A 27383-nucleotide genomic window follows, 5' to 3' on the forward strand; every position below is an offset into this window, starting at 1 on the left:
TTGGAGACTTTTTTCATGAGTTTGTAAATAAAGCGAGACTGGTTGTCATTAGGTGCATAGACATTAACCACCGTATATGTGGAGGAATTCAGATAGCAAACCAAAATATGGTATCTACCCTGCGGATCCTGTACCTCTTTGTGGAGGTGAAAGGTTACTGTATCCCTTATTGCTGTTAACACCCTTTTTTTTTTTTTACATCTGAACTAGCAAAAAAAAACATGGGAACTTAGGGTGAGAACATGTAGGTTGAGCCTGCAATTTAAAGCGTGTTTCCTGGATGCAGAGAATATCACCATTATGTAGTGTTGCTTCTTTCCACATAGATTTGCGTTTTGCCGGATGATTAAGCCCCCTGGCATTGATCGTTAGAAAGGTGATGGTCATTTTGCATGGTTAGTCTGGTGCGTGTTGTGTAGCGTATAATGGTAACACTTACATGTGGCGGTGTAGCAATCCCCAAGGCGCTGGAGATTTGAGGTCCTGTGTTCATAGTAGCGCTGGAGTCTTGAGATGGGTATCCATGCGGTTGTTGGTAACATCTGCTACTGCGGGCATAAACAGTTGTTAACCAAAACAGAAGGAACTTAGAAAAACATATGTAGACCCAAAACAAAAATGTGTATAGGTCAGTGCGACCTGGGTGTGACATATAGTCACTCATAATACATTGGAGGGGTAAGCAAACAGGAAGTACAAAAATAAAAAAACAGTTTAGCTTAGCAGTTTTTTCTCCTATTCAGGGAATAGTAAATTATAACCTTAGTTGGCTGCAGTTGTTTCAGGTGTGTTTACGGGCATTTTTAGAGGTGACCAGATTCCAATCTTCCTCAATACGGTCAGGACTCCGTGAGTCGTGGGCCTTTTGTATATCCTCCGAGATAATGTGCCACTTTCCGAGCAGCTGCATCCCTTTAGCCAGAGTGTCCACAACATGATCCCTTCCTTCCTTAATGATGACCAATTTTGTAGGGAACCCCCACTTGTAGGTGATCTTATGATTCCTCAATGCTTTAGAGATTGTGTTCCAATTTCTGTGCTTCTGCAGGGTAAATTGGAATAGAGCAGTAAAAAATTGTAGATCTTTGTATTGTGGAGGAAATAGATCCTTATTGTGTAAAGCTCTATTGTTTGGAAGAAATGGAGCCCGAGTATGCCATCTCTGGGTATATTGTCTGGTAAGTATGATGGTTTAGGTAACCAATGAATCCTGTCCACTGTTATGTCCAGTTCTGTCAATTCAGGCAGTATGGTATGAAATAGCTTGGTTACATATGTACGCAGATCAGGTTGTTAGACCGACTCGGGGACCCCCCTTATTTTTAAGTTGTTTCTCCTGGAGTGCTTCTCAATGTCCGCTAATTTAGCTTTAATGGCATCCATTTCATCTGCATTGTTATCGTGGATGTCCACTAGATCATTAATGATGATCGCAAACTCCCCCATCTTATTTTCTATGTGATCTACTCTGGATGAGATTTATTGTAGTTCCACCCCAAACTTGTGGACACAAGACAACATGTCAGCATGCAGTGAGCTCCTGAGGGAAACTAACATGTCCTTCAGTGTTGTATCCAGGACCGGTTAGTTAGTGGTAGGAAAAAGATCAATCAAATCAGGGAGATCCCTGGTATACTCCCCTGAGTCTAGGCCCTGGGATAGTTCATGGCTGGAATCTGTTGCATCCAGCCTTAGCCTCACTTTCTTTGGACTCTGTGACGTGGGGGTGTGTATAGGAGATTGTGGGCTCTTTTGTGGTGCATTCCTTTTGTTAGGATTACCTTTGGCTGTTGCTTGTTGAGGATCTGCCTCGCGCCGCTGGTCCGCCGCCGCCATCTTGCCTAGGCCCCAGCGGGTAGTATTCAATGAGCTTCTGCGGCCTCCAGAGCTCTTTGTTCTGCCGTGCCATGTTCAATCAGATCCCCGGGGTTTTCCTCAGCTCTGGTGGGTGCTCTGGTGCGGATCTTGGGAGATTTGCAGCCCAATGCGTGCCGATTTGTCCCTGAATGCTGTGGAGCTTCTCTAAAGAGCGTCCATCATCTTCTGCAGCAAGCTCCGCCCCTATCATACTTTTTAAAATGCTATTAAAATTTTTGATGAGCCCATCAATCAGTGGTTAGTACATAGAAGTATACAAACACTTGCTGTTCACTTGCTGTTGTTTACACATTTATTTTATATCTTGATCCAAAGGACCTCTATGGAAATAACAGTGCAAATAAACATATGCAACAACTCTTTAAAATATTTAAGCACAATTGTGTGTATGTACTGGGGCATTTTTGGGTATGCAGCACATAAAGACACCAGGTTGTAGAAAAACATAATGCACTTTACTACAAATTGTTTTCAAGGTAATAAAAGGTTTCACAATATCACAATACGATAAACCCATTCCAAAGATTCACAAACTAAACTGTAAGTGTCCAGTGATATACAGCCAGGTCCATAAATATTGGGACTTTGACACAATTCTAATCTTTTTGGCTCTATACACAACCGCAATGGATTTAAAATGAAATGAAAAAAATGTACTTTAACTCAGGCTTTCAGATTTAATTTGAGGGTATTTACATCCAAATCAGGTGAACGGTGTAGGAATTACAACAGTTTGTATATGTGCCCTCCACTTTTTAAGGAACCAAAAGTATTGGGAGAATTGGCTGCTCAGCTGTTCCATGACTAGGTGTGTGTTATTCCCTCATTATTCGATTTACAAGGAGTGGATAAAAGGTCCAAAGTTAATTTCAAGTGTGCTATTTGCATTTCGAATCTGTTGCTGTCAACTCTCAATATGAGATCCAAAGAGCTGTCACTATCAGTGAAGCAAGCCATCTTTAGGCTGAAAAAACAAACCCATCAGAGAGATAGCAAAAACATTAGGTGTGGCCAAATCAACTGTTTGGAACATCCTTAAAAAGAGAGAATGCACTGGTGAGATCAGCAACACCAAAAGATCCAGAAGACCACGGAAAACAACTGTGGGGGATGACTGAAGAATTCTTTCCCTGGTGAAGAAAACACCCTTCACAACAGTGGGCCAGATCAAGAACACTCTCCAAGAGGTAGGTGTATGTGTGTCAAGGTCAACAATTAAGAGAAGACTTCACTAGAGTGAATACAGAGGGTTCACCACAAGATGTAAACCATTGGTGAGCCTCAAAAACAGGAAGGCCAGATTAGAGTTTGCCAAACAACACCTAAAGGGAAAGAAGCTGAATGTTGTGCAATGGCCAAGTCAATCACCTGACCTGAATCCGAATGAGCATGCATTTCACTTGCTGAAGACAAAGCTGAAGGGGAAAATGCCCCAAGAGCAAGCAGGAACTGAAGACAGTTGCAGTAGAAGCCTGGCAGAGCATCACCAGGGATGAAACACAGCATTTGGTGATATCTATGTGTTCCAGACTTCAGGCTGTAATTGACTGCAAAGGATTTGCAACCAAGTATTAAAAAATGAAAGTTTGATGGATGATTGTTAATCTGTCCCATTACCTTTGGTCCCTTAAAAAGTGTGAGGCACATATACAAACTGTTGTAATTCCTACACCGTTCACCCGATTTGGATGTAAATACCCTCAAATTAAAGCTGAAAGTCTGCAGTTAAACATCTTGTTCATTTCATTTCAAATCCATTGTGGTGGTGTATAGAGCCAAAAAGATTAGAATTGTGTCGATGTCCAAAGAGTCCAACTTTTCAAGTACAGTATGTAGATAATGCAAGAAATATTGATAGTAATATATAAAGAAAAATGCAACTATTGAGAAAATACTCAAAGAAAACTGGATTTACAGATTTCCCATTGGTGATCCTGGGAAGGATAGGGAGAATGTGCAGGTTTCCCTTCCCCTTTCCCCCTCTAGGAAACTCCACACCTTCATTGCAGCGACATGAAAATGGAAGTAATTTTGGGCACTTTCTGTGGCATTCCAAGCTGGAAGGCAAAATACTTCCCGGTGGGTGCAATCCATGTCTCTGCTGTCATTCAGAAAACAGTAGCAGATTGTAAAAGGGTTCTTCTAACTACCATGTATGAATTAAGTTAGTATACAGGGGCAAAAGAGGAGCAGTGTGGTGAAAAACTACCTGACTAAAAACAAGAACTGGGTGTCTGTATACATCCCGCTCACAAGGCCACATCCACTGAAAAAGTAACATAAATAAAGTTATATATACATATAATTTAACAGTATATAACATACTAAACAATGCATTAATATAAAAAATAATGGCAAAGAAAATAATTGGGGAAAGGAAATTCTGTTTGATGTTTAAACCAGGATATGTTGTAGCTTTCAGATAATAAATCTATTTACATTCTCACGTTTGTAATAGATTGTCTAGATCCCTACCTCTTTTTTGGCATTTTGGATGGATCATAGCTATCACTATGTGTACAATGGAGTGCAATTGGATAACGTAATTGCTGCATACCAGAAAACACCCGACAATATACTGTACATACCATGCAGTAAAATCAGCCTTTGTTCTTGATCTCCAGCTAGCCCTCTTTATGAAATATTGTTTGAATGTGTGGTATCGCATTGGGGTTATCAATTTTGTATAACTTGTATGTATTGATTTTTTTTTTTTTTTTTTACATTTAATTTGTTTGTATATTTGTATTATACATTTTCTAGCATTGTAATGAGAAGGCACTATACTCAAAATATAGTGCCCTGATCATTAGCATCATAATATGATACTAATGATCAGGGGGCACTATAGAGAAGAAATCACAAAACTTAAAATTGAAGGGGTACATTACAAAATATAATCAGAAAATATTAAAAAAGGAAAGAAAGAAAAATAGATCAAGATGTCTTTTCAAATGGGGAAGGCATTTAATTGGGATCCCATTGGTGACCCCTCTCTCTCTTTAAGGAGAGAACAAGGTCATACATCTTCTTTTTATTCACAACAGGACTCAGGACAATCACAGGCATGCACTTCACAGGCAGATTACTGCACACGGTTGGGTAAGAATAGTAGGTTTATGAATCACATGGGAGCCACTAAGAGGAAAATATTATCACCTGAGAATGGTAAAGATTTGTATTTGAGAAGGAAAAAAAGAAAATGGTGTCCCCAGAGTGGGGCTTTTTGCCAGCAAAGTTTAACCTGTATAATATAAATAACATTGACATGTAGAAGGTAGACTAATATTGTAAATGTTTATTAATAAAAAAGAGGATAAAATAAGTGACGCAGTGGTCAAAGACTGAGCTCCACTAAATAGGTAAAAATGTATGGTATTACATGTAAAAACAGAAATACACATATACATATAATTGTGATGCTTGAAGCATAGTATCAATACAATAAGAGATATATGCGTATAGATAGTAAAAGCCCTTTACGCGTTTCGACCCTCCCAGGGGTCTTCTTCAGAAGGTTACTATCTATTATGAAAAAAAGGAAAAAAGAAAAAAGAAAATAAGCATAAATATATATCACAATACATGATGCACTGTGTTGTGCTAAAAATAATCTGCTGTAGGCAGAGTATATATCAAAAACATTGTAAGATTACACAGTTAGCAATCGAGTGATACATATTGTAACAATAAATACCTATATTGATCACAAAGGAAATCCTCTTTTAAAAGACCGGACAAGATTCCGTGCATTCTCCCATAGTCTTCATGGATGTGCCGACCTTATGTGGATGGAAAAAGATGGCTAGCTCTACCCAGAACGGGGGAAGAGCAAGGAAAATGGATCCAAAGGGTAAAAAGCTTGCAAGGGATCACATCCCTATTACCACCTCCAAAACACAATAATGGAGGAAGGTATGGGTATGGGTGAACGGGATTAGGAGAGGGGGCGACCTACAGAGAAGGAAAGGATATAAGACATATGTATATATATATGTGTATATATAGAAAGGGGCCCTATTCAGAAACTATCACCTCTGTATAGAGAGATAGAACATGCCCGCATGCAGTGTCAATAGTATACACACGTCGAGGATACACATATGTCAAGTGAATCCTACCATTTCAGGGTGGGATATTTCACTCAGTTAGAGTGTGAGCAGATGCCCAAAAGAAAAATGCCCAAAAAGACCAACGCCAGACCGAAACACCATATACAAAAAAGATGGGAAAGGGGAGAAGACAAAAGACAAGAGTGGAAAAGAAAAAGAAAAGGAAAGAAGGGGTGAAGGGACTACAAACTGGTGCCAAACAAAACTGCTAAAAATGAACAAAGGGTGAACATGACTAAAGAGAAAAGTGAATAGGAAAAGAAAGTGGAGTGGTGTAACAGCTTCGGAATATCCCAGCGTGACCACAGTGGTGCTGGGATAAAACAATGTATATATACCTGTAGCCAATTTCCAATGGGTCCACATTGGACAACAGGGCCAGAAGGAAAACACTCAAATAATTAGTGGTAAAGTGGCTTGAAAGTGGTGACCTTTACAATACAGCCCTTCACATTAGTATGTTTCCATGGGGTGAGAGAGGTCTTGAGTCTGCAAGTAGACAAGAGATAGTCTTATACTCCTGCCAACAGAACTGTATATAGTGCAATAGAAAAAGTGGAACAGCATAGGGTAAAAGAACCCAGGGACTTACCCAATTGCATAAAAACGATGTGCGTGTGCTCCTGTGGGTGAAGAAATGATGTGCAGTGTGAAAGGGTGGGGTATAAATAGCCCAAGTTGGGTTAATAGGTCAATCAAAGTCTCCACCCGTTAACCCATAACCACTATTGGTCGCCTGAGAGACGACCGGATGTGGTCCCCTCGGCATTCCGGAAATGACTCTCCTGATAGGGCGGGAGAGTGCTCGGTAGCGTCGCACCAGCGTGACATGGGTGCGTCGCTGCGCACGCGTAGAACGCGCGTGCGCAGCGAGGCCACCGGTCCGATACCGTTCGGAATGCCGCCGACCAGAAATTGTCGTCCCGGGTAGACGGGCAGCGCTCACCCGTTCGTACCCCGGGACCTAATGGGGAGAGGTATGCGCGCGCCACTGCCACCCCCCTCTTCTGGTCGTGAAGCCATACCCCATTGGTCCATCCAATCGACATAGATAAGGACGAGAGGTAACCTCACATGGCACCATCTAGTGGAAAAAATGGGAAAGTGCAACCGGACCTTCCGTCGTACAGCATAAGGGATAATAAATCCAAAAAAGTATATTTTAATAACAACATGTCACAAGTAGAGAATAGCAATGAATAAACATAAATGAAAAACATTTCATAATGAGCATGTAATCTACAGGTAAACTGGGCACACAAAAGGAGAAATCTACTGGCTGCCCCAGGGTGTAAAAGATTGTTACGAGATTGGGCCAGTGCTCGATTGTACGCCTTACGCAGACATACCCGACTATAGCCACGGGCTAAAAGTCTTGTCTGTAATTGGGCAGCTTCGGCCCTAAAAAGGGCATCATCCGAACAGTTCCTGCGCAGCCGCAGGTACTGGCCATAGGGTATAGACTTCTTAAGGTTTATTGGATGGAAGCTGTCTGCATGAAGTATAATGTTCCCGGCAGTATCCTTACGATACAAAGATTATTATCAATGTATCTCTCGAAGGATTTTATGTGCCAGAAAAGTGCCGGCTATTACGTTTGTAATAGATTGTCTAGATCCCTACCTCTTTTTTGGCATTTTGGATGGATCATAGCTATCACTATGTGTACAATGGAGTGCAATTGGATAACGTAATTGCTGCATACCAGAAAACACCCGACAATATACTGTACATACCATGCAGTAAAATCAGCCTTTGTTCTTGATCTCCAGCTAGCCCTCTTTATGAAATATTGTTTGAATGTGTGGTATCGCATTGGGGTTATCAATTTTGTATAACTTGTATGTATTGATTTTTTTTTTTTTTTTTTACATTTAATTTGTTTGTATATTTGTATTATACATTTTCTAGCATTGTAATGAGAAGGCACTATACTCAAAATATAGTGCCCTGATCATTAGCATCATAATATGATACTAATGATCAGGGGGCACTATAGAGAAGAAATCACAAAACTTAAAATTGAAGGGGTACATTACAAAATATAATCAGAAAATATTAAAAAAGGAAAGAAAGAAAAATAGATCAAGATGTCTTTTCAAATGGGGAAGGCATTTAATTGGGATCCCATTGGTGACCCCTCTCTCTCTTTAAGGAGAGAACAAGGTCATACATCTTCTTTTTATTCACAACAGGACTCAGGACAATCACAGGCATGCACTTCACAGGCAGATTACTGCACACGGTTGGGTAAGAATAGTAGGTTTATGAATCACATGGGAGCCACTAAGAGGAAAATATTATCACCTGAGAATGGTAAAGATTTGTATTTGAGAAGGGTACAATTATATAGTAACTGGATGGAGGTAGTCACACTAACCGTTAAGAAAATCCTATTGATTTAGGGGCAATTTCTAAATAACAAATATATTTTTTATACACCCACACATAGCCACTATGGATAAAATATAGGGACCCAAAGCAAGCCTCTCCATGACCCCTAAAATCAGGGCAGATTGAGCAATAGCTGATGAGGAAGAGCCGATGGACTCCATCAACCTGTCCTCATGCAATATACTAAATGACATGATTGAACAACTAAAATATGATCTGATGCTTGCCATCTAATATTGAAAAATGTGACATTGTGAAGGATCTCCACTTCTGTAAGAAAAACAAATGTAATTTTTTTTCATAAAACAGTAATCCCCAATATGTGCAATATTGTTGAATAGAATGATTTGAACTGACTCTCATCAATACTGTCTAGTGGTATGGGGCACTAGTATACAGTAGTCTCTCTGTGTCTCACTAACTCCGGAAACCATCGGCAGCTCTACCGTCACTGCTGGTCATGGCGTAGCCACGCCTGATGTGTTTCATCCTTTTGACTTTGTCACAGGGGGTCAAATTTGTGGTGATATACGAGCCAGATGGAGGAGTAAACTACTGATAAGATATCCAGGATTTTGTGTGTAATTTTACACAAAGCGAGTTATGCCAGTCATGAGAATGAGTGGCATAGAACTCTGGTGAGTTTCTTCCTGAAAGTGCACAAGTGGTGTGTGGTGAAAGGATGTGAGTAAACATAGCACATTTCTTTGCACAAGATTATGAACTATTGGCAGACTTTATATAACAGTTAGATGATTTATGCATTTTATTGATTATTTGAACAGTGAAAATATGTTCACAGCACCACTTTTAAGTCATGTGTTTTAAGTTAAATAAACTTTTATTTCAAATGTGATTTTTATGATCTGGTTGTAAGGTGGCTGCAGTGAATATTGTTCTTTTTTGGATAGAAAAACTAGGTTACAATACCACCCGGTTATGTAACCGGGTGGCCCGCACCCTCTGACACCACGGGAAAGCCATAGGGATGTCCCCGTGCATCAGAGGGGGGCGGGGTCACCCGGCAATGTCACCGTGTGGCCCCACCCTCAGTTATAAAAAGCTGTCACCTGAGAGGACAGTCATTACGGTGGGTGCCTCCCATGGAGGCAAGTTGGTCACGTTTTTTTTTTGGTCCGTCAGCGGAGCAAGAGAAGAAGAAGACTTTGTGGGACAGTTTTTTTTTTTTTTTCTAATAAAGGACTTGTCCCCAAGCTGTGTCATGTCATTTTTACCATTTTCACATTTTTTTGGTGAAATGGAAGGGGTACATATGTACCCCGTTCCCATTTCACACAAGGGGGAGGCCGGGATCTGGGGGTCCCCTTGTTAAAGGGGGTTTCCAGATTCCGATAAGCCCCGTGCCTGCAGACACCCACAACCACCGGGCAAGGGTTGTGGGGATGAGGCACTTGTCCCCATCAAGGTGTTTTGGGGGTACCCCAAAGCACGCTCCCCATGTTGGGGGAATGTGGCCTGGTACGGTTCAGGGGGGGTGCTCTATTGTCCCCCATCTTTTTCTGCAGCTTGCCAGGTTGCTTGCTTGGATAAGGGTCTGGTATGAATTTTTGGGTGGACCCCACACCATTTTTTTTACATTTTGGTGTGTGGCTCCCCTTAACATCCATACCAGACCTGAAGGGCTTGGTATGAAATTTGGGGGGACCCCCACGCAATTTTTTTTTAAATTTTGGTTCAGGGTTCCCCTTAAAGGGGTGTTCCAGCTGGGAACAAATAAATAAAAGTCAGCAGCTAAAAAAAAGTAGCTGCTGACTTTTAATAATGACACTTACCTTTCCAGGGCGCCCGCGATGCCGAGGCTGACCTATTCATCGGCTCTCGGGTTCCAGCACCGCCTTTATCACTAAGAGAAACAGGCAGTTGAGCCTTGCAGCTTCACTGGTCATTTCCTACTGTGCATACGCGAGTCGCGCAGCGCTTTGTGAATGGGACGCGCTGTCTTAGGAAACACACAGTTCCCAGAACACAGCGTGCCCCATTATCCAGACGACAACGCGAGGAGGAGAGAAGACTGAAAATCACCGCAGAGTAAGAGACAGAGGCAGATTAGAAAGACTGCCTAGTAACAGGGATTTCTGGTAAGGTAAAAAAAAAAATTTTTTTTTTTTTTTTAGGGTGGCCCTCCACTTTAATATTCATACCAGACCTGAAGGGTCTAGTAATTGACTGTGGGGGAATCCCATGCCATTTTTTTCAATGACTTTTATGTGTATTTCCGGGACTGATAATTCATTATAGCCACGAGTACTTTTAAATTACTTTTTTTCCTTTAGAAATGTAATTTTGCTCTCGGACTGTTCACTAAACACGGGAAACATGCAACACTTTACAGGCATACTATAGACACCCCCCAGGTATGAAATTTAAAGGAATATTTCACTTTTATTGTTTCACTTCACTTTTTTTTGCATTGATACATGTCCCCTGGGGCAGGACCCAGGTCCCCAAAAACTTTTTATGACAATAACTTGCACATAAGCCTTTAAAATGAGCACTTTTGATTTTTCATGTTCGTGTCCCATAGACTTTAACAGTGTTTGCGTGTTCGAACAAATTTTTTTCCTGTTCGTATGTTCTGTTGCGAACCAAACCGAGGGATGTTCGGCTCATCCCTACTCAGTACTATGCACCGTAAGTACACTGAACTTTTCCTTTTGATTTATAATTTGTCACTTATATACTAACTTCACTGTATAAATGACCCACCTGGCATGTCAGAAAATGAATTAAATTGACCAGGTAAGAAGGAACATTTTCCCCTATTGTTATCCATTTTAATCAAAAATATGATCTACCCTTTATTTTCACTCTGTAATCTTTTGATGCATATTTTGTAAAGCATCAATTTAGTTAAATACTTCTAGAATCAATTTATTTAAATACTTGAAATAGAAAAAGCAAATAGCAAGTCATTATGAGAAAGTGCTGTAACAATTAAAATCAGTAACAAATGAAGCTGGTTATCTTGGAGTTAGGGAATAAAATCTTAAAGTAGAGATCCAGACAGAACTTTTTTTATGTAGTTTTGGATATAATGGATAATGGGTTAGAACTGCATGCTATGTTTGTAGTGCTGACTATGGCTCCATTGGGGGAGATTTCCCCTTAACGTCTGTTTCTAACAGGAAATAAAGAAATAAAAAAACTTTTACTAGTAGAATTGGGTAAGGATAGAACCTCCATTAGAATTTATTGCTGTATGTGTCTTTGTTGAAGACTTCCCTTTACTTCCTGTCTTGTTTATAGGCCTACATGTTTTTTAAACAGAAAAAACACACTATGGGGGTCATTTACTATAGCGCTGGGAAGTACTGGGTGCTATTACAGGTAATAGCACCCATTTTAGCCAATTAACATACGAACATGCAAATGAAAAAGAGCGCTATTAGCGGCGCACACATGTAAATTCGGTAATCAGTCCTAATTAGCAATTCCACAGATATGCAAATTTCGGTGCAATTGCCGATCACATGTCAAATTACATGCCAAATCACACCAATGTGAACCAGGGCTGACACATACAACACTGCCTATCCACCAGCTGAATTCATTACCTGCAATTCTCCACAGCTGTTATATACAAAGATTCCAACAAAACACCTTTATCATTTACTTTCAGGTGTGCGGAAGAGATTCCTTTTTTTTATGCACTTCCCCAAAACCACCACCCCAAAAACGAATTAAAAATTAGAAAGAAAAGAGAAAAAAACAACAAACCAGTTCAATAATGTACTTTTATTTTGCCAGCAGAAATCAAATTATGCACATTCATTTACTGAAAAACAAATATTATACAGTATATATGGTGCTACATCTAGCAAAACAGTTAGCAATTGGGTTTTAAGGGCCCTACACCTAGGAGCTTACAATCAAAAATGTGTCTAAACCTTAGAGTGGATACAGCTTTACTTTCAGTGCATAATGGGCAATGCATTTCATAGTACAACTACTCACCCACCAACTCACATCATATCTTTATATGAAAGATTATAGAAACATACTTAACAGTCATTATTCTTAGAAAACATTCTAACATAATATTAAAAAATGCACATATTCAAATTATAACACCCCCCACCACCCCACAATCCACACACATACTGTCAGGGAATCCCTGTGAGACCAAAACAATATAATGTAGCGCTAAAACATACTGTGAAAAACACATGTGACAAGTAATAAAGGAAAAAGTGAATAAAGTCCAAATGCTAAGTGAATACAAAGAGTCCTTAGAGTCCTCACAGGACATATGATGTGATATTTCACATAGTATGGAGACTGAAAGGTGATCTTGAAGACACTTTAAAGCAGTGGATTCTAGGTAGAAACAAACAAGATGGGTACTCTTACCAAAACCATAAGGTCATGCATGCATATAGAGATGGATGGATCCCCACGGGGCTATCAGCTGTTGAAGTTACTGTAGATCCTCTGGTCAAAGGAGGAATGATCCGTATCGTCCCCAGGATTCCTATTTCTCCAGGGTCCCTATGGAATGGACGGAAAAAACTCAACTCGAACAAAAACCAAGGATAGTGGGTAAATATGATGCAACAATGTCCACCCTTATCTAGAAGGAGCCAATCAGCATTCTTGAAACTAAACCCAAAAACAACCTAAATGGACCTCCAGCCAATCATAGAGACCTGGAGACAATGACTCACATGTACAAACCCCGCGAAAAACAAACATGTACAAACCCCGTTTTTCGTGGGGTTTGTACATGTGAGTCATTGTCTCCAGGTCTCTACGATTGGCTGGAGGTCCATTAAGGTTGTTTTTGAGTTTAGTTTCAAGAATGCTGATTGGCTCCTTCTAGATAGGGGTGGACATTGTTGCATCATATTTACCCACCATCCTCGGTTTTTGTTCGAGTTGAGTTTTTTTCCGTCCATTCCATCAGGACCCTGCGTCTACAAAATAGGGAATAGTTTTACTGCATTTTTATTATTCATTTTTTTTTTTTTACAAGTAATGGTGGCGCTCTGCAATTATCATGACTGCGACATTGCGGTGGACAGATCGGACACTTTTGACACTATTTTGGGACCATTGACATTTATACAGCCATCAGAGCTAAAAATAGCCACTGATTACTGTGTAAATGTCACTGGCAGTAGATCCTGTCATGTTGCTAGACAGAACAGGGAAATGTCTTGTTTACAAGTTTACAGTCTGCCTCTCCTCACCGCAATTGCGGGCCGATGACGAACATCGAGTCCACAGGACCCACAGGCATGCTCCCGTGGTGCGGAATTTCAAAGGGACGTACAGGTACACCCTTTTGCCTGACCATGCCATTCTGACAATGTAAATCGTCATGCGGCAGTCGGCATTTGGTTAAGGGTGTACACCACATTCTCTAAGTGAAACAGTTTTAGTTATATCTGTTTAATAAGTTTAACAAAATACCTGTAATAAATCTTTTGAGTTGATAATTTTCTGTGGTCTCTGCCTGTGCTGCACTCAGTTGGAATTGTTTCGAGGTGCCTCTGTGGGCTACAGAACACCTCTCACTTCTCTCTTATAGAGAAGAGAAGAAGTAGAATTGCTCTGTAATCCTAAAACACTTCCTGTCCTACAGTAGCAGCATGGCATGTGACAGCATGTGATATTTGTCACTCTTGGACAAGAGGTGGAAAACTGTCAGGATCACCAGGTGAAAATAAAGGAAAAAAACTGAAAAAAAGATGTAGCAACCACATGTAAGGACTGGAAGCTGCAATATATAGAATGTTTGCTTTTGAATTTAGATATACATTTTTGCTTTTAATTTTAGATATGCTTCCCCTTTTTAAGAAATCACCCACAAAACACTGAAGGCTAACACTAAGCTAACCCCTAAACGACTCTCTAACCTTAGGGCTACTACATTTTCACCTTTTCTTGTACTAGGAGTCTGTGCACCAATAGAGGTCTCCCTGATGGTTTGCATGATGGATAAAAAGATCATGAAAATCCCCATACAATACTATTTGAACTTCTAAATGCCAAAATCTCTCGAATTATGATCAATGAATGACTCTTTGCTATTCTTGAGGATAAGATGCCCATATTTGAAAAACATGTGTAGCGACCACAACCCTGTACACACAGTCGGAGATTCTGCCAACCAAATTCGTCGGATTTTGTCCGTTGGATTTAGTCCGACGGATTGTGTCCAAAACTCTTGCATACACACGGTCGGACTAAGTTGTCGAAAAATCCGATCTTTCAGAACGTGATGACGTAATTTCGTTACGATGGGACTACATTCAGGCTAGTAGCCAATAGCTTTGATGTAGGAATTTGATCTGAGCATGCGTGGCACTTGGTCCGATCAAAATTCGCTACACATGATCGGAGTATGTCCGATCGAACCAGTTGGTCGGGAAATATTTCCAACATGTTGGAAAATTGGGTCCGACGGATATTCGGACGGAATCAGTCTGATGCATACCACACACAGTCGGATTATCCGACGACACGGTCCGATAGGACACATTCCGACGGATTCTCCGACCGTGTGTACAAGGGCTAAGAGTTCCCAGAGTTAGTACCCAACAACTTTAGGCGCTGACACCATAAAAGTACTTTAGAAAATGTTTTTATTTGCAGGGGTAACATCCAACAACACAGTCTTGTATGGGAACAGAGAGCAAGGGTGAAGAAACTCAGGCACCTTGAACTGCTAATATCAGGTAGTCTCTAATATCACCCAGAGAGTAGCCACTCGCAGCTGGGTGCCTAAAGGCTGAACAAATCTCTAGCCAGAGATTATGGCAGTCAGCATTTTGATCCAGAACTTGTAATATCTTTGACCTTGAGTAACTGGTAATAGAAGTGAACAGGAACCTTTTTCCGCAGTACCAGGAAAGTTCTCTGTCTCCTTGGTATTACTGGAAAAAGCGTGGATTTGTCAATGTCCTTCACAACTCAGCAGCCAGGCACTTCTCAGGATGCCAGCTTGTTAGCCCTCCTCCGAAGAGTCCTCCCCCGGTCACTTACACAAGCTGCGGTGCTCCTCCAAGCTGAAAGCACACCCGGACGTCTTAAATCCTCACTCAGTTACTGCACCTCGGACCAGCCGGTTCCGAGACTCGGAAACAGACGGATCCTTACCCCAGACCAGGCGGGTCTATTGGGGCTAACCAACTGAAGCATGTTGCGGAGCGACGAACGCTCCCGTGACCGGGACCCCTCGCGGGGCTACCCCAGTCCAGAATCAGGAACAGACCACTAGGACCTCACAAACGAACCTAGAACATGTGATTTCAAAATCTTAAGTACCCTTCCCCAGACTCCCCAGCGGGGCCCGGCGCACCCACTGATTGGCTCCGGGGAAGCTGATACCCAAAACGTCCAACCAGGCCTGGTTCTGAGCCTGTCATGTGCACCTAACTGTACACATGACCAGATGGAACTCTAACACAGCCCAGCCAAACTGATGTTAAAGTTAAAACTACACAATTAACCCTCAGAACCCCTTTACTGTTCGGAGGCAAAAAACGTAATTTATACATGACTGACACTTTGTCCAAAGTGTCATCGCTACACATGGGACCCTTGGATAAAATATTTGAGAGGGTGCTACAGCTTAAATACACTTGGAAGGCCATTGGGACAGATGGGGTACTTCCTGCCTTTTCTAATTTTCTTTCCTCTTCTCGCCTTTTGTACTTTCTCTTTCTTTTTACATGACCTTCCAGTTCATGTGGGAGAGCCACAAGGTCACTGGCTGGCCACCTTGGGTTTTACTACCCCTTCCAGGGGAATGAATAACAGTTTAGAGAATTTTCTTGAATTGCTTATTAGATAGACCATCACGTCCTTGGACCTCGTTTGGGGGACACCCATTCCTTGACGATGCCCACATGTGTTATGTTATGCAGAACTTAGGGAACATTATCACTGTTGTAATTTACCAAAGCATTTGTTTAAAATTGTGATCAGTTTATACAGCTTTGTAATTTGGTACTCTTATTTTCATACTTAAATTCCAATAAGAAGATTGGAAACAAAACTAGAAAAGCTGCTGGTTTCTTAAAGTTTTTTTCTTTCAGGCTGGGTTCACACTAGTGCAAATTGGATGTGGGTTTCCTCGCATCCAATTTGCACAGCAGTAGATTGTGACCAGCTCTCTATGGAGTCAGTTCACATATCTGCGCAGTGGCTGTTGTGCGCTTATTGGGCAAAAATTTGGGCTGAAATCATACCTGAAACGGTGAATGAGGACACACTGGACTCCTGCTGTGTGCTCATATGTGAACTCAGCATTAAAGGGTCCATTTATATATAAGTATGAAGTGGATGTCCACTCTAAATAAGAATTTAGTAAGTAACCTAAATAACTGGCTAGCTACAGTACAGTTAAGAAAAATACTGAAGGCAAGCAATATGGATACAACATGTGAAGGGATGCTTAAATCCCAAGCTCATTTCAAGCTGAGTTCCAGTTGGATTATTCTAGATTAATTTGCCCATCTCTGCTTCTTACTTCTCTAACATATTCTTTTATGTTTCTTTTTTGTGATTTATATTTATTATCGGTTTATTTTAATTCTACAAATGAGGTGTGCCTGTTCTGTTATGCATTCTGTCAGCAGTTTTTTTAAATATCTTAGTCTTTTAGTTCTCTCAGCAAGAGAAAGCTTTCAGATGATTATTCATAGTTCTGACGGTGGGAGGGCTGGGATAATAAAATACTATTATATTTTTCTTAAGGAGTTTAGAAGAAATAGCTAAGCTGGTTACTCCCTTTTATTTTTCTGCATATTTTAGCTTCTAAGAAAAAACAAATACCTCTAGAGAGAAAAAAAATATCAAGGGAATAGAATATAAGCTTGTGATTTAAAACGTATTTACATTTAACTCTATAGGGCTGATTCATGGCCACATAGGTTATTGGGTCAGCATTGCACAATAGGCAGGAATAAATTCACAGATTAAGCTACCTCTATGCATTGAACATTGTGGTGTAGGTATTTTAAAAGCCATTTTGAACTTTTTTTTAATAGATCGTTTTTTGTAGTTTAACCCTTTTGCTGCCATAGCTGTTTTTGTTTGTTTTTGTTTTTCTGCACACATTTAAAAAATAATTTTAGGCTACAAGATAGTTAAAACCCCCAAACCAAAAATATTTTTTGAAAGAAAAAACCCCGGAAAATAAAATAAATAAAAATGTAGCATTTTTTTATGTTATATACTATTTTTAGCCTAGTGACAGTAGCAATTTTAGTGAGATCCTGCTAGTACAAATGTTTATCAAGCACAAATTCTTTGTAAAAAAAAATACACTGAAAATACACTAAAGTTAACATTAGGGCACACAGATGAGGTTGTGCAGAATAAATAGATGCCCAATATGTCCTTAAAACTGTGCATGCCAAAAGGCTAGGTGAGTCCAGGAGACTGGGAAAGCCTTGGCGACTAGGCAACTCCAGGGGACTACAGAAATCTAGAAATCTCAGATGAATGCGAGAGCACATGGGTGGCAGGAGATCCTCTATTGAGTGGCCTGGAAGTGGGCCCATCCTCCACTGTTCTGTGACTACAGGCTGGGTGAGCCAGGAGAGCTAGATGTAATGGTCTGAGGGACCACTGAAAAGTGGAGCGGCCCTGCTGAAGAGGGAGCCAGGTAGTTTGTCCTTATCTTGTGTTGCATGCTTTGATGGTGGAACCTCCTGCATGGGGGTTATTTTTTTAACTTTTACTTTCACGTTTAATAAAAGAGGGTTGACAAGCCCTAAAAAAAAGTTTGTACAAGCAGGATCTCACTAAAATTGCTACTGTCACTAGGCTAAAAATCCCTGAGGTTCACAATATATATTTCCATCTTTGTAAAGTTTCATTACCTTGTTACGCAGGTCTTTTGACTTAACTTTTCTACCTCCTCGTGGCCCAGTATCTAGCCTGCTTAGTGCATCCATGTGAGAGCTAACAAACTTGTTCACTATTCATACACAGACACTAATTGTGATTTAAAAAGCCACACATGTGGGAAATTAACCTTTAAAGTGGTTGTAAACCCTTACAAACCACTTTGACCTACAGGTAAGCCTAGATTAAGGCTTACCTGTAGGTCCAAGAAATATCTCCTAAACCTATACGGTTTAGGAGATATTTGCCTGAAGACAGGCACCGCTGTCTACGGCGCATGCGCCGTAGACAGCGACGCGCAGGCGCACTGAGCGCCGCATTTCCAACAATGGATCTGCCTCGCGTGTCGGCTCCCGTGCGCATGCGCGGTAGCGACGTAATCGCGGCTCCGCCGAATGACAGCGGCGGGGCTGCGAGACGCCACCAGCAAGATGGATGCGGCGGACTACAGGGGACAGCGGCGACTTCGCTGGCTCCTGTGTCAGGTAAGTGACACATAATGGGCTACTATCCGATGCATAGTAGTCCATTATGCTTTGCCTTTGCAGGGAATGAAAGAGGAAGTAAACTCATCAGGGTTTACTTCCTCTTTAATTGCCATTTTAACCTGTGTGTACCACCTTCTGTGTCTGTACCAAGGCCAAACATTCCAGGGTATGTAAACTTTTTATCAGGGCCATTTGGGTGATTTCTTTTATCATTATGATTTAAAAAGGATCCAAAAAACTATGTGATGGGAGGGGGCGGAGCTGCTGGGGGAGATGGCTGTTCCGTAGAGTGAACCCATTGCTGCTGCTGCTGCTGTTTAAGCCTGGTGTATATGGCTGGACGATGAGGACATTACCCTAATATGCCTTGATGAGAGAAAAAGACCCTCAAACACTAGCATACCTGTGGACCAGCAGCGGCTGTCTGTATCTTCCTTCGGGGGGCTGTGCGGACTCTGGAGAAGTGAGCCGAGAGGACCGGAGCCTGCTTGTGAGACTCGTGGAGCCAGCGTGTGGAACACGCCAGCGTGCAGAGCACCGCGGAACGGCGCGAGCCGAGCTGAGCCGAGTCGAGCCGAGTTGAGCCGAGTTGAGCCGAAGAGGTGGAGGAGGTCCGGCGAGGGCATCGGTGCGCGGGTGGAAGCCGGCGTCCGATGCCGATAGCTGTTTGACCATCCACGCGGCAGGGCGGTCCCGGAGGAACCAGCGGGGACCAGGAGAGACCCCAGGGGGAACAGCGGAGGTGCCCATGGTGGAGGGGGAGAGCAGAAACCGCAGATCCTTAGAGGAGCCCCAGATGAGGGATTAAAGCTCCAGAGGGATTCAAAGACACAGCGTGGACACAGCAAGACACAGTAAAAAAATTTTTTTTTTCCCTATCTACCTTTCCTGTTGTTTTGGCTCTAAAGCTCTAAAGATAAGATAAAGATAAATGAATTGTATGAATATTATTTAAAATTACAAAGAAAGAAAGAAGAAGAGAAAAGACCCTGGGAAAAAAAAAAAAAAAAAAGTAAAAGGGAGGAGTTTACTTAAACATAAACATAAAAGTGTTTAAATCTTAGACGGATGTTTGTTGTTGGGTCTAATGCTCTAGTTATGGGAGTTTAATCGTAAGCCAACTAAACCAAAAAAAAAAAAAAAAAAAAAGTTCAAAATGAAAGGACTTGGTATAAGTTAGGAATGACCCATAACGGATTGGTTAACCAGATATACATACAAGAGGATTATATCTAAAGTACTATTGTGATATGCTGGATGGTATACTGGACGGTCGATAAATTATTTAAGGCTACTGCTGATAAACAGTGCAGAGAAAGGGAAGGAAGGGAGAAGGAAAAAAAAACGGTGTTTAGAAAAAGGCCGATACCCCTACAGAAAAGCTCCATAGAAATACTGAAGGATAAAATTTGGCACCAAAAAAGGGTAGCAAAACACCACAAAGCCAAAAAAATAAAAAGGATAAAAAAGAAGGAATTAAAGGTACCACAGAGGCCCAAGCCACTCAAACCACTGATATTAAGGAGCTTTTTCAGCAAATGCATTCACAGAAAGAGATACAGGGTCAATCTCAACCTCAATCTCAATCACCCCAACAAACATCACATATAGGACATACATTACAAATATCGCAGGAAGTACTAGAAATGACAGAAACAGAAACATCAGCGTCTTTGGGGACACTAGGAGAAGAAACAACAAATCACCCCAGGAACAGCTCACCGATAGAGATAACGGGATTATTAACAGAACAAAGGGAAGGGGATAATGAAAGTTGGGACATAAGGACATATATTCGCTCCCTCCCTACTAGGGTGGACATGGATCAATATGTACACAGATTGGAGGATACTTATAGAGCTGAAATACAAGAGGTTAAAACATCCACCCAAAAAACGCAAGAGTCAATGGGTAGATTGGATGTAAGAATGACAAATATGGAGCAAGAGATGTTTCAACTAAAAGAGAGATTACAGGAACAAGAAAAAGAACTATCACAAGCTAGAACTGCTTTAGATGAATATGAAAATAGAAGCAGAAGAAATAATATAAGAATTAGAGGTCTGGATGAAAAGGTGAACTCAAGGGACCTGACCCCGGTTTTACAGGGGATCTTCCAAGGACTGGACGAGGATTTGTCCATAGATGATCTGTTGATCGATCGGGTGCATAGAATAGCTGGAGTAAGAAGAGAAAAATCTGGTGGAACTAGAGACGTTATCTGTAAATTACATTATGCACGAACAAAGGATAAAATAATGATTGCAATAAGACATAAAGAGAATATAGAATACGATGGGAAACAACTGACATTTTTTCAGGATCTATCTAAATATACTTTGGACAAAAGAAGAGCGTTAAAACCGCTGCTGGAACAACTTAGAAAAAGGAACTTACAGTATAGATGGAAATTTCCATTTCAATTACAAGTTCAGTATGAAGGTTTGACAGTAGTCTACAGGAATTTAGAAGATCTACCGGAATTTGTAAAGACTCTTGGTCTCTCATTAGTAGATTTACCAGAATGGCCAAAACCTTACAGAAAATGAAAATGAGTAAAAGATGTATAGGGAGCTGAGGAATGGGGTGGGGGGAGGGGGGAGGGGGAGATTACGAAAGGGAGGCTTGATTTGCGATTTATGGTTTAAATTTTTTTTTTTTTTTTTTTTTTTAAATAAGGGGTTAAAAGGGGATATAGGTTTTAATATGTTGAATATGTGGAATATTTGTAAGCTTTTTTTTTTTTTTTTTTTTTTTTAAGGGGTTAAAAGGATATGTAGGTTTTGATATGTTGAATTAAGGTTAAGAATTTTTTCACAACTAGGGGTAAATTGGGGGAACAGGTTTTCGATATGCTGAAGTATTGTTAATTTAAAAAGGAGAGTGAAGAGAAAGGGGAAGGAAAAAGTTTTTCTTTTTTTTTTTTTTTTTTTTTTTTTTTTTTTTTTGTTGTTGGCCTCACCATAAATAAAGGGATAAAGGAGTGTATAGGTATAGATTTTAATATGTTGTAGTATTATAAATTACCTGCAGGTTTTTTTTTATTTATTTATTTATTTATTTATTTTTATCATTATTATCCACTATAGATAAGGGTAAAAATGGGTGAGTAGGTTTTTAATATGTTAATTATCATCAATTTATGTATGTATTTATTTATTTGGCGTTCCTTTTACCTTTTTTTTTTTTTTTTTTTTTTTTTTTTTTACTGAAGTATCACAGAGGAAGGGAAAAAAAGGGAAAAAGAAAGGAGAATGTTTCTCTTTACTATTTCTTCTTTCTTTTTTATTTTTTTGTTTTTTTTTTCTTTCTATCTCTCACTGTTAATTGATTTAATAGTGAGAGATGGGGGTGTCCTATAGAGTAATAAGGGTGGTATAAAACACGTTTTTTTTTTTTTTTTTTTTCTCTCTCTCTTTTCCTTCCTCTCTTTCACAGGTAAAAGATTAATTAAAAGGGAGGTGGGTATGATCTAAAGAGTAATTGAAGATGAAATAAAAAAAAAAACGATTATTAAAAATAATACATATATATGGGTGTACACACACAGATATAGAATTTAAAAGGGAAAGGAAAAAGAAGGGAAAAAAAGAAATTTTTTATTTATTATCCACTATAAATAGGGGTAAAAATGGGTGAGTAGGTTTTTAATATGTTAATTATCATCAATTTATTTATGTATTTATTTATTTGGCGTTCCTTTTCCTTTTTTTTTTTTTTTTTTTTTTTTTTTTGCCTCTCTCTCCCCCCCTCTTCTTTCCCTCCCCCCTTGCCTCATACTTGTGTCATCTGCTCCCAGAATATAATTGGGAGATCAAGGGCGAGAGGGGAGAGAGAGGAGAGGCCTAGGGATATAAAATAAGGGATAAGGTGATTAGCAATAGAAGCCATAAGTACAGAAATAGATGAGAATAGATAGGTAGCATAAGCGGTATGGGAAAAACTGACGGACAACTAACCTGAACCAGTGGTTCCGATATTCCCCCTCCTAATAGGGACCTTACTTATTAAGTAAGTTAGACTTATTGAAGTCATTAGTTATAGGGAAGTGAATGAGGAGTGAGTGGGGTGGGGAGCGAATGGAGTAGAGATTTAGGGGGTGGGGAGGAAAGTAGGGATAAAGTGTATTAGGTTTAAGTGTGTAGAATAAATATAATTTTTTTTTTTTTTTTTTTTTTTTTTCTTTTTTCTTCTTCTTCTTCCTTCCCCCTCTTTTTAATACTAGAGAGGATCCCCTTGGGGAATAGTACACCTCCTCCTTGAAGTATAAAATGGAAGGGTTAAAAATCTGTTCTTTCAATGCAAGAGGCCTTAACTCTCCCTCAAAAAGAAATCAAATCTTAAACTTCTTCCATAAACAAAAGGTAAAAATAGTCCTATTACAGGAAACGCATTTCCGTTCTGACCACATTCCGAAATTAACTAATAAGAACTATGTTAATTGGATTCACGACACATTCCCATACTCCAAATCAAGAGGGGTATCAATTGCATTTCACAGAGATATGTTACATCAAATAGTTCAGAAATATAAAGGGAAGGATGGTAGGTCTTTAGTGGTAAAGGTTAAATTATTTGAGAGGATGGTTACAATTATCAATCTTTACTTACCAAACTATGAACCAATTAAGACAGGGATAAAAATCCTGAGGGAGGCACTGGACAGTGCAGAAGGAACAATAATAATTGGGGGAGACCTGAATTTTATAATGGATATGAAAAGGGACACCACTAATACTAATTCCCAAAGAAAAAATAAACAACTAAAAGAATTTAAAGAACTATTAGATAAACACCAACTGATTGATATATGGAGGGTACAACATCAAAAGGATAAGAACTACACATACTACTCAAATATTCACGACTCTTATCATAGGATAGACTATTTCTTTTTGAATCAAACTGGGCTATTGATGAATCCAACAACAAACATAGGAGGATTTTTATGGTCTGATCATGCACCGATATATCTAGAATTAGAAATAACAGAATATAAAAAAACAAGAGGAAGATGGAGTTTGAATGATAATCTGCTTAAAGAAAAAAAATGTGTGGAGGATATTCAACAAGCGATAAAGGAATTTCAGCTAATCCATGATAAAGATGATACCTCACTCCCCATGCAGTGGGAAACTTTAAAATGTGTGTTAAGGGGACTGTTCATCAAGCACGGTTGTAGGTTAAAAAGGGAAAAAGAACAAAGGAAAACTCAATTGTTGCTGGAAATCGGGAGATTGGAAAGCAAACACAAACAGAATTTGAAGGCAGAGGATAATATACTCTTAAAAGATAAAAGAATTGAGCTGCAAACCGTGCTTGATGAGGAGTCTCTGCGTATAAGGGACAGGAATAGAACACAATGGTACCAACAAGGAAATAAAACGGGGAAATTATTAGCAAAAACACTGAGGGAACAACAGCCCACAACATCTATAGTAAAGATTTTAAAAACAAACGGGGAAATAACATACGACCCAACTGAAATTATAAAAACATTCCAAAACTATTATGATAAATTATATAATATAGAAATTCAACAAGAAAAGAAAAAAGAGGAAAGGGCGGAAAAGATTGGAAAATACGTTAACGAAACAGCTTTGCCTAGATTCCCTAGAGAAATAATTGAGGAAATGGAAGAAGAAATTTCAGGGGAGGAGATACAGCGGGCAATAGCTGAAATGGCCCTGGGAAAGAGCCCAGGACCAGACGGCTATACAGCAAGATTTTATAAAGAATTTCAAGATTTAATTATACCCTTACTCAAAAAAACATATAATTCTATAACTAAAACGCAAACCTTTGTACCACAAAGTACGGAAGCACATATTATACTTATCCCAAAACCAGAAAAAGATCATACTTTAAGTAAAAACTTTCGTCCTATCTCATTAACAAACATTGACATTAGATTATACTCAAAAATTATCTCTAATAGATTAACTTTAAGAATGCCAGAATATATAAACCTAGATCAAACAGGGTTTATAAAGGGGCGAGAAACCAGGGACAACATAATAAAGACATGCACACTGATGGAGCATGCTCAGAGGGCCGCCGTCCCAGCCTGTTTACTAACTATAGATGCTGAGAAAGCTTTCGATAGGGTGGGATGGCAGTTCTTAGAGGAGGCACTATTACAGATAGGACTAGGCCCTAGAATGTTAGGCAGGATTATGGCATTATATGCCAATTCAAGGGCCAAAGTTAGAATAAACGGGATGTTTTCAGAGTATATAAAAGTGTCAAACGGGACCCGTCAAGGATGCCCTCTATCCCCGTTATTATACATAATAGTAATGGAACATTTAATTAATGCAATAAGGAATAATAAAGATATACAAGGGATTAAAATTAAGGATAAAGAATATAAGTTGGCAGTATATGCAGACGATCTATTGCTATATATAACAAACCCTATTATAACAATCCCTAATATAATAAAAGAACTGGATAGATTTGGGGAACTGAGCAATTTTAGGGTAAATTACGATAAATCAGAAATGATGAATATTACTCTAAAAGAAGAAATGCAATCACTTTTACAAAAAGATTTCCCTTTCAAATGGCAGAAAGAGGCGATCAAATACCTGGGTACTATGATCCCGAGGGATCTGAAACGGTTACAGGAATTAAATCATAATGTGGTTATACGTAAAGCAATAAAACAACTGCAAAAATATGAAAAAATAACATACTCATGGCTAGGGAGAATAAATATAATAAAAATGGAGCTATTACCAAAAATTTTATATATCTTCCAAACACTACCCATTGTTCCACTTAAGAGGATAATGATAGATTTAAAGAAGGCCATAAATAGTTTTATATGGGCAAAAAAAAACTCCCGAATAAAAAGGGAAACGTTAACTAGAACAAAAGAAAATGGAGGTTTAGCACTACCTGATTTTGTAAAATATATGCAGGCGGCCTCATTGGTTAGAATAATAAACTGGCAACACGATGGTAAAAATAAACAATGGGTTGTTTTGGAAGAAGATATTGCGGGGACACAGCTGAAATTTTTGCCGTGGATAAAACCTGAATTAAGGGAAAAAAATAGGGATCTGCCAATTTTTGTAAGAGCTACTTTAAAAATATGGGATGCTGTGTTAAAAAAAGGCAAGCTATCCTCCAGGACTGGACCCTTGTCTCCATTGATGTCCAACCCAGAATTTAAGCCAGCATTGGAAAGCGTCAGATATTTGAAATGGAACAAGATGGAGAATATAAGATTGGTCCAGATACTGGTGGATGGAAATATGCCTAACCTAACTGATTTTGGATTAGAAGTAAAAAAACACTGGCTACAATATCATCAATTAGAAACATTTGTTGAAACAAATAAAAACCTAATAAATAGACCACTAACTAAATTCGAGCAGATAATATTAAAAGAGCAGAATCATAAGAATAAACTATCTAAAGTATATGTATCGCTGTTACCTACAGGAGATATTAGAGATTTAATAGGAATAAGAAAATGGGAAGAAGAACTAGGAGAAATAATTACAGAAGAGGAATGGAAAAAAATCTTAGGAATAATACATAAAACCTCAACGGCGGTAAAATATCAAGAACGAAATTATAAAGTGACAATGAGATGGTATTGGAGTCCAGTGGCATTAAAAAAAATTAACAAAGGAAATACAGAGAACTGTTGGAGGTGTGGGATAGAAAAAGGGACAATGGAACATATTTGGTTCAGCTGTAAAAAACTAAAAAACTTTTGGTTAAATGTTTTTGAGATATATCAAAAAGTGACTGGAAAAAAATTGGCTCCAGATGTGAAGGTAGCATTATTCTCTCTTACATCAGATACCGTGGATAGTATGAAAAATGGGATAATACAACATATGACAACAGCAGCTAGAACAATAATAGCACGTAAATGGAAAGAAACAGTGAGTCCAACAGTGTGGGAATGGGTATGTGAATTGAACGAAATATGTTACATGGAAAAACAAATAAGAGAAGAAGGATATATAAATAATCAGTTACCAATGGTGTGGAAGCAGTGGGAAGAGTTCAGGCTCTCAAATGGACTGAGGGAATATTTATAATGTAAAAAGGGAGGGAGAGGTAAGAGGAGAGAGAAGGGTAAGGTGGATTTTTTTTTTATTTTTTTTTTTTTTTTTTTTATTTTTTTTGTGTGTATGGGGGTATGTTGATGATAATAAAGGTGGTATATATTGAATGGGGTTTATGTATAATGTTGTAAATGTACTAGAATGTATTATGGTTGATTATTTTATTTATTTTTTCTAAAAAATAATAATAAAAGGAAGATTTGAAACAAAAAACTATGTGATAATAAATGGCTTCATGTGCTATCCTTTTTTCTTTATTTTTTTTTTTAATACTTTTTATTGAGTTTTTGTGTGAAAAAGAGGGTTACATAATAAAGCCTCTGGGCATACTCCAGCTTAAACAACATACATTGTAACAGTCCTATAAGATCAAATACATTACATATATATATATATATATATATATATATATATATAAATAACTACAAACAAACTACTCATGTCGTCAAATTGAAGGGATACGGGGAAGGATAATGGATCGTATACTTCAGGTGACCACTTCAGGGAGAGATGCTGGAGTTGGGGATAATGCACCTAGGTGC

This window comes from Lithobates pipiens, unplaced genomic scaffold (assembly GCF_037356315.1).
Source record: "Lithobates pipiens isolate NorthernLeopardFrog02 unplaced genomic scaffold, aLitPip1_a1.2 Scaffold_3, whole genome shotgun sequence".
NCBI classification, from domain to species: Eukaryota; Metazoa; Chordata; class Amphibia; order Anura; family Ranidae; genus Lithobates; species Lithobates pipiens.